At 44.5% G+C, this 14,289-nt stretch overlaps 1 protein-coding gene across 2 annotated transcripts in view; it reads left to right on the top strand.

The window, feature by feature from the left end:
* The first annotated feature begins 12,055 nt into the window (after positions 1 to 12,055).
* The window catches only part of TULP4 (TUB like protein 4), a 244,597-nt gene continuing 242,363 nt past the window's right edge, over positions 12,056 to 14,289 (top strand). For both annotated transcript variants that reach the window (XM_072141034.1, XM_072141033.1), the window contains exon 1: positions 12,056 to 12,150. The gene's annotated coding sequence lies outside the window, so the exon portion shown is untranslated. The remainder of the gene's footprint in view (positions 12,151 to 14,289) is intronic.

Genomic DNA, 14,289 nt, shown 5'->3' with positions numbered 1-14,289 from the left:
AGCCACGTGAGACCACGGGCAGGTAGGCACGGGTAACAGCAACAGAAGACCAGCTGGTTTTTGTCGTGAGGGCTTATTACGAGCACAAGAGGTACAGGACCGCACAAAATCCCGAACGTCCTTGACCAAATCAGGCCACCAATAGAATCGGGAAATTAGGGCCACAGAGCGCTGCACCCCAGGGTGCCCAGCCACACGAGAAGAATGTCCCCAGGTCAGAACCCTCTTTCTAAGTCCAGGTCGGACATAAGTCTTGCCGGGAGGTAATTGCCGGAGGTCCACCGGCGCTGCCAGCACCAGTCTCTCAGGAGGAACGATGTATCTCGGGGCACAGTCCTCCCCCATAACATCCGAAGCACGGGACAAGGCGTCAGCCTTGATGTTTTTCTCGGCAGGGCGAAAATGGATTTGGAAGTCAAAACGGGAAAAGAAGAGAGACCACCGGGCTTGACGCGGGTTCAACCGCTGAGCCGACTGTAGGTATTGGAGGTTCTTGTGGTCAGTGTAGATGCTGACTGGAAATCTGGCTCCCTCCAACAGATGACGCCACTCCTCCAAGGCAAGCTTGATGGCCAGAAGCTCACGATCTCCAATAGAATAATTCCTCTCTGCAGGGGAGAAAATTTTGGAGAAGAAGCCGCAAGATAGAGTTCGGCCCCTAGGCCCCTTCTGAGTAAGGACCGCTCCAGCTCCTACGGAAGAGGCATCAACCTCCACAAAAAATGGCTTCTCGGTATCTGGTCTGGTAAGGACAGATGCAGAAGAAAAAGCAGACTTTAGTCTCGTGAAGGCCTCGTCAGCCTCTGGGGGCCAGGCACGAGAATTGACACCTTTCTTTGTTAGCGCCACCATAGGAGCTACCAGAGTCGAGAAGTGAGGAATGAATTGTCAATAATTAGCAAAGCCCAGGAATCTTTGAATAGCCCGTAGTCCCACTGGGCGTGGCCACTGAAGAACCGCAGATAACTTGTCAGGATCCATTTGCAAGCCTTTATAGGAAATAATGTAGCCAAGGAATGGAAGGCTTTTTTGATGAAACAGGCACTTCTCCAGTTTGGCGTAGAGATGGTTGGCCCTGAGGCGGCTGAGCACTTGCCGTACATGGGAATGGTGGGACTCGAGGTCAGCAGAATACACAAGGATGTCATCCAGGTAAACCACAACACAGCGGTACAATAAGTCCCTGAAGATATCGTTGACAAACTCTTGGAAAACGGCTGGCGCATTACAGAGTCCGAAAGGCATAACTAAATATTCAAAATGCCCATCACGGGTGTTAAAGGCGGTCTTCCACTCGTCGCCCCTCCTGATGCGGATAAGATTGTAGGCCCCACGAAGATCCAGCTTGGTAAAGACTCTCGCACCCCGTAGGCGATCAAACAGCTCTGTGGCAGAGGATAGCGATTCTCAGCGGCAGAGGATAGCGATTCTTAACAGTGACTTTGTTAAGACCGCGATAGTCAATGCAGGGGCGGAGAGAGCCATCTTTCTTGCTGACAAAAAAGAAGCCGGCGCCGGTGGATTTGCGAATGAAGCCTCTTTGCAGATTCTCCTGGACATACTCAGACATGGCGGCTGTTTCAGGTATTGAGAGCGGGTACACCCGACCCCGAGGAGGAGAAGATCCAGGCAGCAGGTCGATGGGGCAATCGTAGGGACGATGTGGAGGAAGGGTCTCAGCTTGTTTCCTGGAGAACACATCCGCGAAGTCCTGGTACGGAGCGGGAAGCCCCCCCAAAGGCTTAGGAGACAAGGTAGAAGTCCCGACAGGGAGCGGATGTAGAACCTTCATACAGTGTGATGAACAATCCGGACCCCAGCGGAGAATCTCCCCAGAAGACCAGTCCAGAACAGGGGCATGATGTTGCAACCAGGGGAGGCCCAGCAGGAGAGTGGAAGTGCACTGGGGCAGCACAAAAAAGGACAGTCTTTCTCTATGTAATGCTCCAACTTGCAGGAGCAGGGGTTCTGTGCGAAATCGGATGGGCACGGAGAGAATTTGGCCACTGACCGAGGCAATGGACAATGGCTTCCTGAGACGAACCACCGGGAAGTGATGCTGGGAGACCAGGGCAGCATCCATAAAGTTCGCTGTAGAGCCCGAATCCAGGAAGGCAGAAACTTGGATCTGGGTGCCAGTGCCAACGCTGAGGAGTACGGGGAGAGTCAAGCATGGAGGGCTTTATTCACACCTAGGGACGCTTCTCCTGAGAAGCCTTAGGTGCTGGCGTTTCCCGGACGTTGGGGGCGGACAGGACAAGCCCCGACGAAGTGCCCTGGGCTGGCACAATACATGCACAGGTTCTCCTGACGTCGCCTGGAACGCCCTTGTAGAGAAAGCCGGACTTGGTCCACCTGCATAGGTTCATCAGCAGAAGATTCAGCCGGGGGCTGAAGCGGCTTTTGGAATACAGGTGCCAGGCGAGGAAGACGTGTAACCCGGCCTTGGGGGTACTCGGAGCGTAGTTCCTCAGCGCGCTCCTTAAACCGCATATCAATTCGAGTGGCCAGGGTGATTAGACCACTCAGAGTTGACGGCAGGTCCCGTGCTGCCAGCGCGTCCTTGACCTGCGCAGAAAGTCCTTTCTTGAAGGTAGCAATGAGGGCCGCATCGTTCCAGGCAAGTTCAGAAGCCAGGGTGCGGAACTGAATTGCGTACTCTCCCACAGATGAGTTACCCTGGCGCAGGTTCAATAATGCAGACTCCGCAGAGGAAGCTCGGGCCGGTTCCTCGAAGACTGACCGGAACTCTGCCAGAAATTCCGAGAGGGTAGCGACAACCGGGTCATCCCTGTCCCAAAGAGGAGTAGCCCAGGCCAGGGCCTTCCCGGAAAAGAGGCTGAGGACAAATGCCACCTTGGACCGCTCTGTGGAAAATTGCGACGGCATAAGTTCTATGTGGGTCGCGGGACCACCCGTGACAATCAGCAGTTTCTGAAATACTTAGACCAGCCCTTCTGGCACCAACAACCATGTCACGTTCAAAGGCACTCAAATCACCTTTCTTCCCCATACTGATGCTCGGTTTGAAATGCAGGAGATTGTCTTGACCATTTCTAGAGTTGCAGCCATGTGATTGGCTGATTAGAAATTAAGTGTTAACGAGCAGTTGGACAGGTGTACCTGATAAAGTGGCCGGTGAGTGTATATTTAGATTTACGGCAATTTAACATATCCCAACAGGTGGCAATCAGGTCTTTCATCAAAAAGAAGCTAAATGAATTTTATGGTCAGATGCTTTAGACCAGTGATGGCAAACCTTTTAGAGGTCAAGTGCCCAAACTGAAACCCAAAACCCTGCTTATTTCTCGCGAGGTGACAACCAAAAATTAAAGCAGTAACTTATTGCTCACTGTTCAACAACTTTCAATCATATTGGCCTCCTGAGGACACCAACACAGTAGAAAGATAAATAATTTTCGTCATTTTAGCTTCTTTCCAGTTTCCCTATGTACACAGAGAATCGTGGGGCCAGCAGGAGGTCCTCCAAAAAGAATTCGACCCTGTCTAATTCTCCCTCTTCCTGCAGTCCCAAGTAGCAAAGTCAGTATCAAATATGACTGAAAGCAGAATCTTTTAAGTTGCTTGGAACTGCAGGAAGATTCTTTGAGTCCTCTCTGGTGTGCTGGGGCGATGGCCTGGGTGCCCACAAAAAAGGCTTTGAGTGCCGCCTCTGGCACCCGTGCCATAGGTTCGCCACCACTGCGAACCTATAGGGTTAAATGATAAAGTCGACACTGAAGTCCTCCTAATATATTATTAAGACTATTGTTCTTACGGTAATTATGTGCATAACCGCATTTGCAAAGCCTAAGAGTTGGTTTGTTTCAATGAAATGTACTAAATGTAGTTTCACATAATACATATTGGCATGCCACCTAGAAACAAAACACTTAACCAATTGGCTAAGTCTTCTGTTTCTAGGTGTTTAATCTCTTACAGCCAATTGTATGATTTGACCTCATGTGAAAGGGAGTTTTTACAACGTTTAGTATGTCATGAATGAATAGTCATACCCCCTTAATGTATGTAGCCCGTTTATTGGTGTTACTATATTGGCATGCCACCATTATCATGCCACCATGGTCTATGTATTTATTTTGTAGTATTGATTATTTTTCCTTCAACTTTTTTTTTTGGTGTTCATCATTATTTACTCCCACCAGTTCCAAACAGTCGGTGGTTTAGCATGTGTTGTGTTTTGAAATGGATTGTAAACGCATTAACAAATGCATCATGTGTTATGTATGTAGAAACATGAGTGGGGCATTATTACTAATTCAATTTAGTTGAAGTACTTTAGGTAATTTATTCAGGGGGAATCTAGTAAATATTATAATACATTAGGAGGGCCGCTCTGTGGATTTTTTAATTGTAGGGAGCAGTGTGGTCAGGTGTGGTGTGAGGGTATGCAATGTCCGTTATGTGACCTCAGGCATAAAGCCAGCTCACAACCCTTATGGTAGACTGCCACCAACTCTAATTTGATTAGACGAGTCCAGAACAGGATTATATTGGGTCAGTGTCAACCCGGTAGTGTGTATATATCCAAAACACAGACATGGGGATTCGCAGGTTAAATTTTATATTTAATTGCCTTAAGGGCACACTAAACAAACAGTACACACAATAGACATATATACAGTTTAGCAGACTACAACTACAATTGAAGTGTCAGCAAGCCGTTAGTTACCTTGTGCTGGTCAATGAAGATGGATGCCTGCACTTAATGATTCCTCCTGCCTTACATGGTAAAATATCTCCCAGGGATGAAAAATGGACAAAAGGGGGACCCTGATTATATAAGGTGCAGACACACCCCTTCACCCCTTGAATATTCGCCTCGCTGTACTGATTTCAGATATGTATTAGGCCTCTGGTTTAGATGGACTATAACTCCATAACCGGTATATTAAGATTTCCTTGGTCTCCGTGTAATAAAAAGAAAGAGAATTTTCATAAAGATCCTTGGAGACGCTGAGGCTATGGACCTCCTGGGAGGCCGATCTTCTCTGGGATTGGATCACTCACCAGCAACATTTCACAATATTTAGACCTTATTCTTCATAAATTTGTTACTAATCTCCCCAGCTACCTCAAGGACTTTGATCATCTTATCGGGGAACTATATGAGGTAGACTGGAATGAAAATATTACTTTCATCACTCTAGATGTCAAAGAATTATATTCCAATATCGACCATCAAAAAGGAATCGAATGTGTGAAACTTTCTCTGGATAGAGACAACCATCTCTCTGAGGATAAAAAAAACCTTCCTACTCGATTGCCTTAGGATTGTTCTACAGAACAATTACTTTACATACGGCAGAGATCTATACCACCAAGAACTGGGAACGGCAATGGGTACCCGTGTAGCACCCACATTTGCCAACCTCTTTATGGTAGCGTTCGAGGAAACGTTTATCCTGAGTACTAACAACCCCTTTTTTCCCATATTATTAAATATAAGCGGTACATAGATGACCTGTTCCTTTTATGGACAGGGTCAAAAGAAAAGGTAATAGAATTCCACAACTATCTAAATCATAATGACTGGGGCATTTCCTTTAACCTAGAAACTAATGAGAAGAGCATTGTATTCTTATATCTTGAGATATACCATGAAGAGAAGACTTTTAAAACCAAAACACATTTAAAAAAAATAGACTCAAATAATTATCTAGAATACTCTAGCTCACATTATAAAAAGTGGATTAAGAACGTACCCTATTTGCAATACAAAAATATTAGGAAGAACTGTAGAACTGTACATATACACATTCCTTCGAAGAACAAGCTAAGACGCTTAAGGAACGCTTTAAAGAGAAAGGATACCCGCAAAATCTTAAAAAATGTATACCAGAAAGTCAAACCCCTGAAACAAATTGAATATATATCCAAAGATAAGTCTACAGCTAAGATTAAAACCTCCCCATACGAAACAAACTTTTCAGTGATACAGTGATAAATTCAGGGAAATAAGAGACATAATACAAAGGCATTGGCACGTATTTACAAACGATCTTTATCTAAAAGAATGTCTTCCGAAGCATCCTAAGATAATATACAGAAAATCGGCCACGATTAGAAACATACTAGCCCCAAGCATTCTAAGACAACACAGAACAACAGGGACCACAAGAGAAGAAGGGAATGTGAAAAAATGTGGGAAACTGAGATGTCTATGTTGCTAATGTCTAATTTACTATTAAAAATAAAATGTCTTGCCAGACACGGTACCTAATCGATTTCAAACCCTTTGCAGAAGAGAAGTGTATTGGATGTTCAAACTAAATATACTCTCCCCTAGTGGGCTTAATAAAATCAACAAAACTATTCTGTAGTACTGTATACACATAGACAATCACACATCATACTCTTACCATCCGCGAGTGCCATTTCATTTTATTTGTATATGAGTCCTTGCACGCACTTCTTTCACCTTGACCTACATCGGCTTTCATAGTTGTAGTTTGGAACAAGGGTTTGATCCATATCAGATCCCGTAATTGTAGTCTACACAATCTTTGCAGTTCTCCACTGGCACAGTGTGAGATTGTCATCAATTATTGGTATTGTTGTCACCATTTGTAATATGGTTGTAGATTATTTTTAAATATTTTTTCCGTTAACTGAGTAAGCAGAATATAGCAGGGGATATAGGTATACAACGGTGGAGTGAAAGGGAGTCGTTATATTTTTTGCCTCAGGCAGGGAATAAGATAGAATTGGCCCGCCTTTCCTGTGCTCGACCCTGGCCACACCCATCTCTCTGCAGTCATGCTCTGACCAACAAGAGTTTGTAACCAACAAAAGAACAAAAGAGAGGATACGTATGATGGACTAAGGTAATATCAAAAAAACTTTATTAATACATAAACACAGTAACAACAAAACCACATAATAAAAACACTTAAAAAGTGCACCATGCAAGGTGTACTTGGCCTCCCAGGACCAGTGTGTCCTGGGCTCCCCAGCCCCAAGCCGACCAAGTCAAAACGACAAATTTGTGATGCAGGACAATGAGGGAAGTACTAAATACAGCTGAATAACATCAAATTGCAACAGGCAATATGTGCATGCATAAAGTGACCGGTGCAAAAAATAAATGAAACCAACAGTCCTGTATATAGTAGCCTAAATGCCTGAAGTATACGGTACCTAATGTGGATCCATATGGTAAGGTGAGAGAGGCAGAAAGGCAAGGTCGGAGTGGGGAGGAGGAGAGAGGAGCGAACCCCACGCGTATCGTCACCTGCTCCGGTGATTTCCTCAGGGGTGTGTGGCTCAATACCGTCGTGGTCCTGTTTATATGGGGTCCCCCCGCCCATAGGAACAATCCCCGCCCCCACACAAAAAAACCCTATTACCTGCTAATTTGACAGCTGCAGATGGCATGTGGTGGAATGGATCACGCATATGCGGAAGTGATCTAGATCATGTGACCAGTCAGCTGCAGGAAGTGATCTAGATCCAGACTCAAGAACAACGACCGCTTCCTCATAAAGGAAGCGGACAAAGGGGGTAATGTGGTACTTTGGCCCTCTGAGATGTACACTGCGGAAGCCAAACGACAGTTATCTAACAAAAAGTACTATACCCCTGTACCTGCCAACCCCACGTCCATCTTCAAGTCCAAACTGGACAGACTGATCAGCTCTGCATCACAGTACGGCATTATCACGGACAAGGAATGTGCTTATCTCACCACCAAAACCCCCATGACACCCACCTTTTATATGTTACCCAAGATTCATAAATCTACAGTTTGTCCACCCGGTCGACCCATTGTTGCCGGTATTGGTGGTCTATCAGAAAAACCTTGCATTTACCTTGATTTTTATTTACAGCCGTTGGTTCTCACACTTCCATCATACGTCAGAGATTCAATTGATCTAATCACCAAATTGGAAGACTTTTCCTGTGACACAGACACCCTGATCGTCACGTTGGATGTTGAGGCGTTGTACACCAATATAGCCCATCACATCGGCATATCAGCAGTGGAATACTTCTTGAACGAAAACTCAACGGGTGACCGTAGACACGACTCCTTCTTGGTGGACCTACTCAACTTTGTGCTGCAACACAATTACTTTGTCTTTGACCGCGTCTACTACAGGCAAGTATCCGGCACGGCGATGGGGGCTAGGTGTGCTCCCTCTTACGCCAACCTATTTTTGGGTTGGTGGGAGAGGGAGCATGTCTGCCCCCATCCGCTTTATCAGAGACATGTGAGGGGCTGGTTTCGATATATAGATGATATATTGCTCTTCTGGTCCGGCCCCTCAGATACATGCCTGAATTTCATTCAAGAACTGAATGACAATCCATGGAATATTGTTCTTACTTCACAGGTTTCCCGCACCTCCGTTGAATTCCTGGATCTCCAAATCTCATTGGTCAATAATCGTTTGGTGACGTCCTTATTCCGCAAAAAAACAGCTACTAATAGCTTACTGCATTTCAAAAGTTTTCATCCAGCTCATACCCGCCAGGGTATTCCGGTGGGGCAATTCCTGAGGGTTAAGCGTAACTGCACCCTGGAAACGGATTTTAAAAAACATGCCCTGGATTTGTCACAAAGATTTAGGAACAGAGGCTACCCCAAAAAAAACATTTCACGGGCCTATATTAGAGCACGAGATACGGACCGCAAGGCAATGTTGGGATCTCAACAAAGACAAAACACTGATTATCTGAGATTGGTAACTACGTACTGTGATGATTGGAATAGGATTCGCTCCTTACTCACCGCGAACTGGAACATCCTACGAAGTGATGAACGTCTTAAGATCTTCACCCCGGCTAAACCTCCTCTAACAGCTCGACGAGCTAAGAACTTAAAGGATATCCTATCACGTAGCCATTTCGAAAGACCGATACGACATGTAGGGAGAGGAGAAAAGACAAAGGGTTCATTTCCATGTGGATCCTGTTCGATCTGTCCCCTTGTACACCCAAAAAAGGAATTTATCAACCCTCTTAATCAAGACCGGATTACCTTGAGAAATTTTGTTAATTGTCGATCCCGGAACATTATTTATGCACTAACTTGTCCTTGCAAAAAGGTCTATGTGGGTCAAACCTCACAGGAGCTGCGAAAAAGGGTGCAACAACACCTGTCTACTATAGTGAATGCCACGTCCCATTTCCAGCAAGACAAACCTCTATCTACGGTGGCAGAACATTTCAGAAGATTCCATCAAGGCAAAACACTGGGGATCCAAGTAACAGGTCTGGACCATGTCCGACCCACTTAACGAGGGGGGGACAACACCCCGGCCCTCTTACGCTGTGAAAGCCGTTGGATCTATACGCTCAATAGTCAAGCGCCAAGAGGGCTCAACGAGGATCTTCTCTTCACTGGGTTCTACAGGCCTCTATAATATCACAAACCAAGAATCTACGGGCCGTTCCAACGCATTGACTCCCTCTCCTCTCTACATGTGGGTCACTTGTCCGCTCTCTGGGTTATTATACTATGACTATGCACTTTTGTGTTCTATGCTTTTTTTATTTTCCCACAGGAATATGTGTTATTCTGCACATATATGGCAGCTGGCACCATATGGGCACCATACCCTTCCTCTCCACATCCTAAAGGAGCCACCAGCACAGACACACCTGCAGATGTGCAAGTCCCGCCTTACCACGTATGTATTCCATGGTAGGTATCAACTTACCTCTCACTGAGCACCGCACACCACTTTCTTTTGGGGTCTTCCTTTTTCCTCACTTCCCCTCTAAATGGATCCTGGATCGATTATCGACCCACCCTCCCTTTGGCACATTTTTCTTGGTCACTTGCCCATGCCTTGGGTGTCCCGGGTTCTCAGCAAGACCTTTCTCTGCATCAGTGCACTTCACACCACTTGTTTGTTCTGTACTCTTCATGTAAATTTATATTTTTATAATATTTTAAAAAAAAGTTCTTTTCACCCTATTCCTCTAGTACTCAACACATTTATCAACGTTGGAAACCCTAAGGATACCACCCCTTCCCTCACAAAGATCTGCCAGATGTCTGCCCACCAGACCAAGTGATCCTTTACATCTGCATACCTGGGACCTCGATGTCTAGAGTCCTCTTCTGCCGACTTTGTTTTGCCACAAGCCTCTTTCCCTGGAAGCTTCTACAGGATACATTAATCATGGTCATCACCAACCATGATGTGAGGTTTTACCCTTGGATACCTCGACCACCAGACCAGGTGATTCTACACAACTATACACTTCGGACCTCGATGCCTAAAGTCTGTCTTTTCCTGTTAACTTTGTTTTGCCACAAGCCTCTCCCTCCGGAAGTTTTTACAGGATACATTAACCATGGACATCACCTACCAGTACGTGAGGTTCTACCCTTGGACGCCTTTTGCCCTACCATGGTGACCATGCGGTGACCCCTTCGAGCCCCGACCTGGATAGCGTTGGGCTGCGCCCACGTGTTAGTCTGCATGAGTTGTTACCCTATTTTATTGTATCTTTTTTGTTTTTGGTGGTCCTCTTGCCCGTGGGGGTAGTCCCCGCCCACACCTTACCTGTTTTTCTGCTCTAAGACATAATTACATCCTCGTACATTACCTGCTGTGATACTTTCATTATGGACATATATATATATATATATATATATATATATATATATATAATTAAATTTTTTTTTTTTTTTCCCAAGTTCGCCACTTGGCTGCATAACATTGGGCATTCCGCCTGCAGATAACTCATGCTCTTCTGTATTCCATAATATCTTGTCGTTTCTACTGTTTGGGTTTTCTATTATAGGATCAGACTTTCATAATACCGTCGGTATACACGGATTTGGCACGGCTTTCATTTGTATTATAATCACCTGTTTATTGCACAACTTCACTGAGTCGATATTCCGCCGCCTAAAAGGAGGGTTACAGATGCACTGGCCATCGTACCCCTCTGTTGGAATACTGCTTGGGCCTTCTATTATAAGACCATACTTTCATAAAACTGCTGGTGTTCATAGGTTTGGCACGGCTTTGATCTGTACCATTATCACCTGTTTATTGCACAACTTTACTGAGTCGGGACTCTACCACCCAAAAAGAGGGTTACGGATGCACTGGCCATCTTACCCCTTGGTTGGAATATAGTTATTATGATCATCGTCTATATAATTTTTTTTTTTTTTTTTTGTGTAATATTTGGTCATAATGTCTCACTCAGTAATCATGCGTCGCTCACGACTCTCACCATGTGATTGGTCTATATTCCATTATTGTATATATTTATAATAATTTTTTTTTTTTTTTTATGAAAACATGATCCTTGTTTCACTGTATACTCACCTAGAATCAGCGATGCAGGTGATATCATTTCTCAGCGCAGGCGCATTTACCCGTCCTTGTTCTCATCTGAGTAGACCCCGATCATGTGACCGGTGTCTGGTGATCGCTTTCGATTCTTTCCGTAAAAAAGAGTGTACTTTCCGTATCTTAGGACTCTGACTTTCTCTGTTCTCTGTTATTACACCATTATTCTTTATACATATTTAGAATCTGCAATATAGGTGGTATTATTCGTATTTGTGTTCATTTGAACAAACGCTTACTATGTGATTGGTCTGTACTCTATTATTACAATCTCACACACATCTTGGTCCTTTGTGGCAAAAACATGATCCTTGCTTCACTGTATCATATACTTATCTTGAATCGGCGATGCAAGTGACACCATTTCTCAGCGCAGGCGCATTTATCCGTCTTTGTTTTCATCTGAGTAAACTTCGATCATGTGACTGGTCACATGATCTAGATCACTTCCTGCAGCTGACTGGTCACATGATCTAGATCACTTCCTGCAGCTGACTGGTCACATGATCTAGATCACTTCCTGCAGCTGACTGGTCACATGATCTAGATCACTTCCGCATATGCGTGATCCATTCCACCACATGCCATCTGCAGCTGTCAAATTAGCAGGTAATAGGGTTTTTTTGTGTGGGGGCGGGGATTGTTCCTATGGGCGGGGGGACCCCATATAAACAGGACCACGACGGTATTGAGCCACACACCCCTGAGGAAGTCACCGGAGCAGGTGACGATACGCGTGGGTTTCGCTCCTCTCTCCTCCGACCTTGCCTTTCTGCCTCTCTCACCTTACCATATGGATCCACATTAGGTACCGTATACTTCAGGCATTTAGGCTACTATATACAGGACTGTTGGGTTCATTTATTTTTTGCACCGGTCACTTTATGCATGCACATATTGCCTGTTGCAATTTGATGTTATTCAGCTGTATTTAGTACTTCCCTCATTGTCCTGCATCACAAATTTGTCGTTTTGACTTGGTCGGCTTGGGGCTGGGGAGCCCAGGACACACTGGTCCTGGGAGGTCAAGTACACCTTGCATGGTGCACTTTTTAAGTGTTTTTATTATGTGGTTTTGATGTTACTGTGTTTATGTATTAATAAAGTTTTTTTGATATTACCTTAGTCCATCATACGTATCCTCTCTTTTGTTCTTTTGTTGGTTACATGCTCTCCTAGGATACGTGGACTTATTTGTTATCTGTATACATTGGTAGTGCCTGTCCTATTCTTTGTTTGACCAACAAGAGTTTAACACCATGTGACTGAGTATCCGGTACTCACTTCACCTTTTGCTGTTCAAATTAATTTGCTAGCTCTGTCATTAATATAATATATAATTCCTTAAAGGAATTCCTTATAATTCCTTAAATCTACCACCAGGATGATGGATTGTAAACCAAGCACCCTTATATGCTGGTGTGTGCCCTCTCTGGTAGGATTCACTCCTCTTTTAGCTCTTTATGCCCTTGTTTTTACAAGAAAAGGCTTTAAAAAATATGCAAATGAGCCTGCGGGGGTCCAGCACCATAGCAGTTAATTGAGACTGGAGACTGCATTATTTTTAACCCCTTAACGCTCTGCGCCGTAGCTCTACGGCGCAGAGGTATAAGGGATGTATGAAGAGGGCTCACGGGCTGAGTCCTCTTCATACAGAGGTGGGGGTTTTTGCATTTTGCACAAAACCCCCACCGCTAATAACCGCGGTCGGTGCTTGCACCGATCGCGGCTATTAACCCTCTAAACGCCGCCCGCAAAGTCGCGGGCGGCGTTTAAAAGACGGCGGCGCGCGGGCGCCGCCATCTTTTTTTCGATCGCCACGCCCCCGAACGTCATCGGGGGGCGGCGATCGGTTACCATGGTAGCCTCGGGTCTTCTTTTGACACGAGGCTACATGGTTTATGCAGGTTCGTTACAATGAGCCAGTGGCTCATTGTAATGTATGACCTGCAAAAATGCCATATATTGCAATACTGTAGTATTGCAGTATATGGTAGTAGCGATCTGACCATCTAGGGTTAATGTACCCTAGATGGTCTAAAAAATAGTGAAAAAAAAAAGAAAAAAAAAGTTTCAAAAATAAAAAAAATTAATAAAATATTAAAAGTTCAAATCACCCCCCTTTCCCTAGAACGGATATAAAACATAACAAACAGTAAAAATCACAGACATATTAGGTATCGCCGCGTCCCAAAATGCCCGATCTATCAAAATATAAAAACGGTTACGGCCGGCGGTGACCTCCGAGGCGGGAAATGGCGCCCAAATGTCCGAAATGCGACTTTTACACCTTTTTACATAACATAAAAAATGAAATAAAAAATTATCAAAATGTCGCACAGACCTCAAAATGGTAGCAATGAAAACGTCGCCTCATTTCGCAAAAAATGACCCCTCACACATTTCCGTGCGCCAAAGTATGAAAAAGTTATTAGCGTCAGAAGATGGCAAAAAAATGTTTTTCTTTTTTGTACACATTCGTTTAATTTTTGAAAATGTATTAAAACACAATAAAACCTATATAAATTTGGTATCACCGCGATCGCACCGAACCAAAGAATAAAGTAGGCGTGTTATTTGGAGTGAAGAGTGAAAGTCGTAAAAACTGAGCCCACAAGAACGTGACGCACGTGCGGTTTTTTTTGAATTTTTCCACATTTGGAATTTTTTTTCAGCTTCGCAGTACACGGCATGTTAAAATAAATAACATTACGGGAAAGTAAAATTTGTTACGCACAAAATAAGCCCTCACACAGGTCTGTACACGTAAAAATGAAAAAGTTATGGATTTTTGAAGTTGGAGAGCGAGAAATTAGCCGAAAAACCCTCCGTCCTTAAGGGGTTAAAGACTTTGTTTGTAAATACAAGGGCATTAGGAGCTAAAATAAAGAGCAGATCCTCACAGCATGTAAGTGTGCTTGGTGTTACCGTAGATGCCCTTTAAAAG

The sequence above is a fragment of the Engystomops pustulosus genome, chromosome 3 (assembly GCF_040894005.1).
Source record: "Engystomops pustulosus chromosome 3, aEngPut4.maternal, whole genome shotgun sequence".
NCBI classification, from domain to species: domain Eukaryota; kingdom Metazoa; phylum Chordata; class Amphibia; order Anura; family Leptodactylidae; genus Engystomops; species Engystomops pustulosus.
Note: the sequence above shows the minus strand (reverse complement) of the source record. Positions and strands in the feature narration are given on the sequence as shown.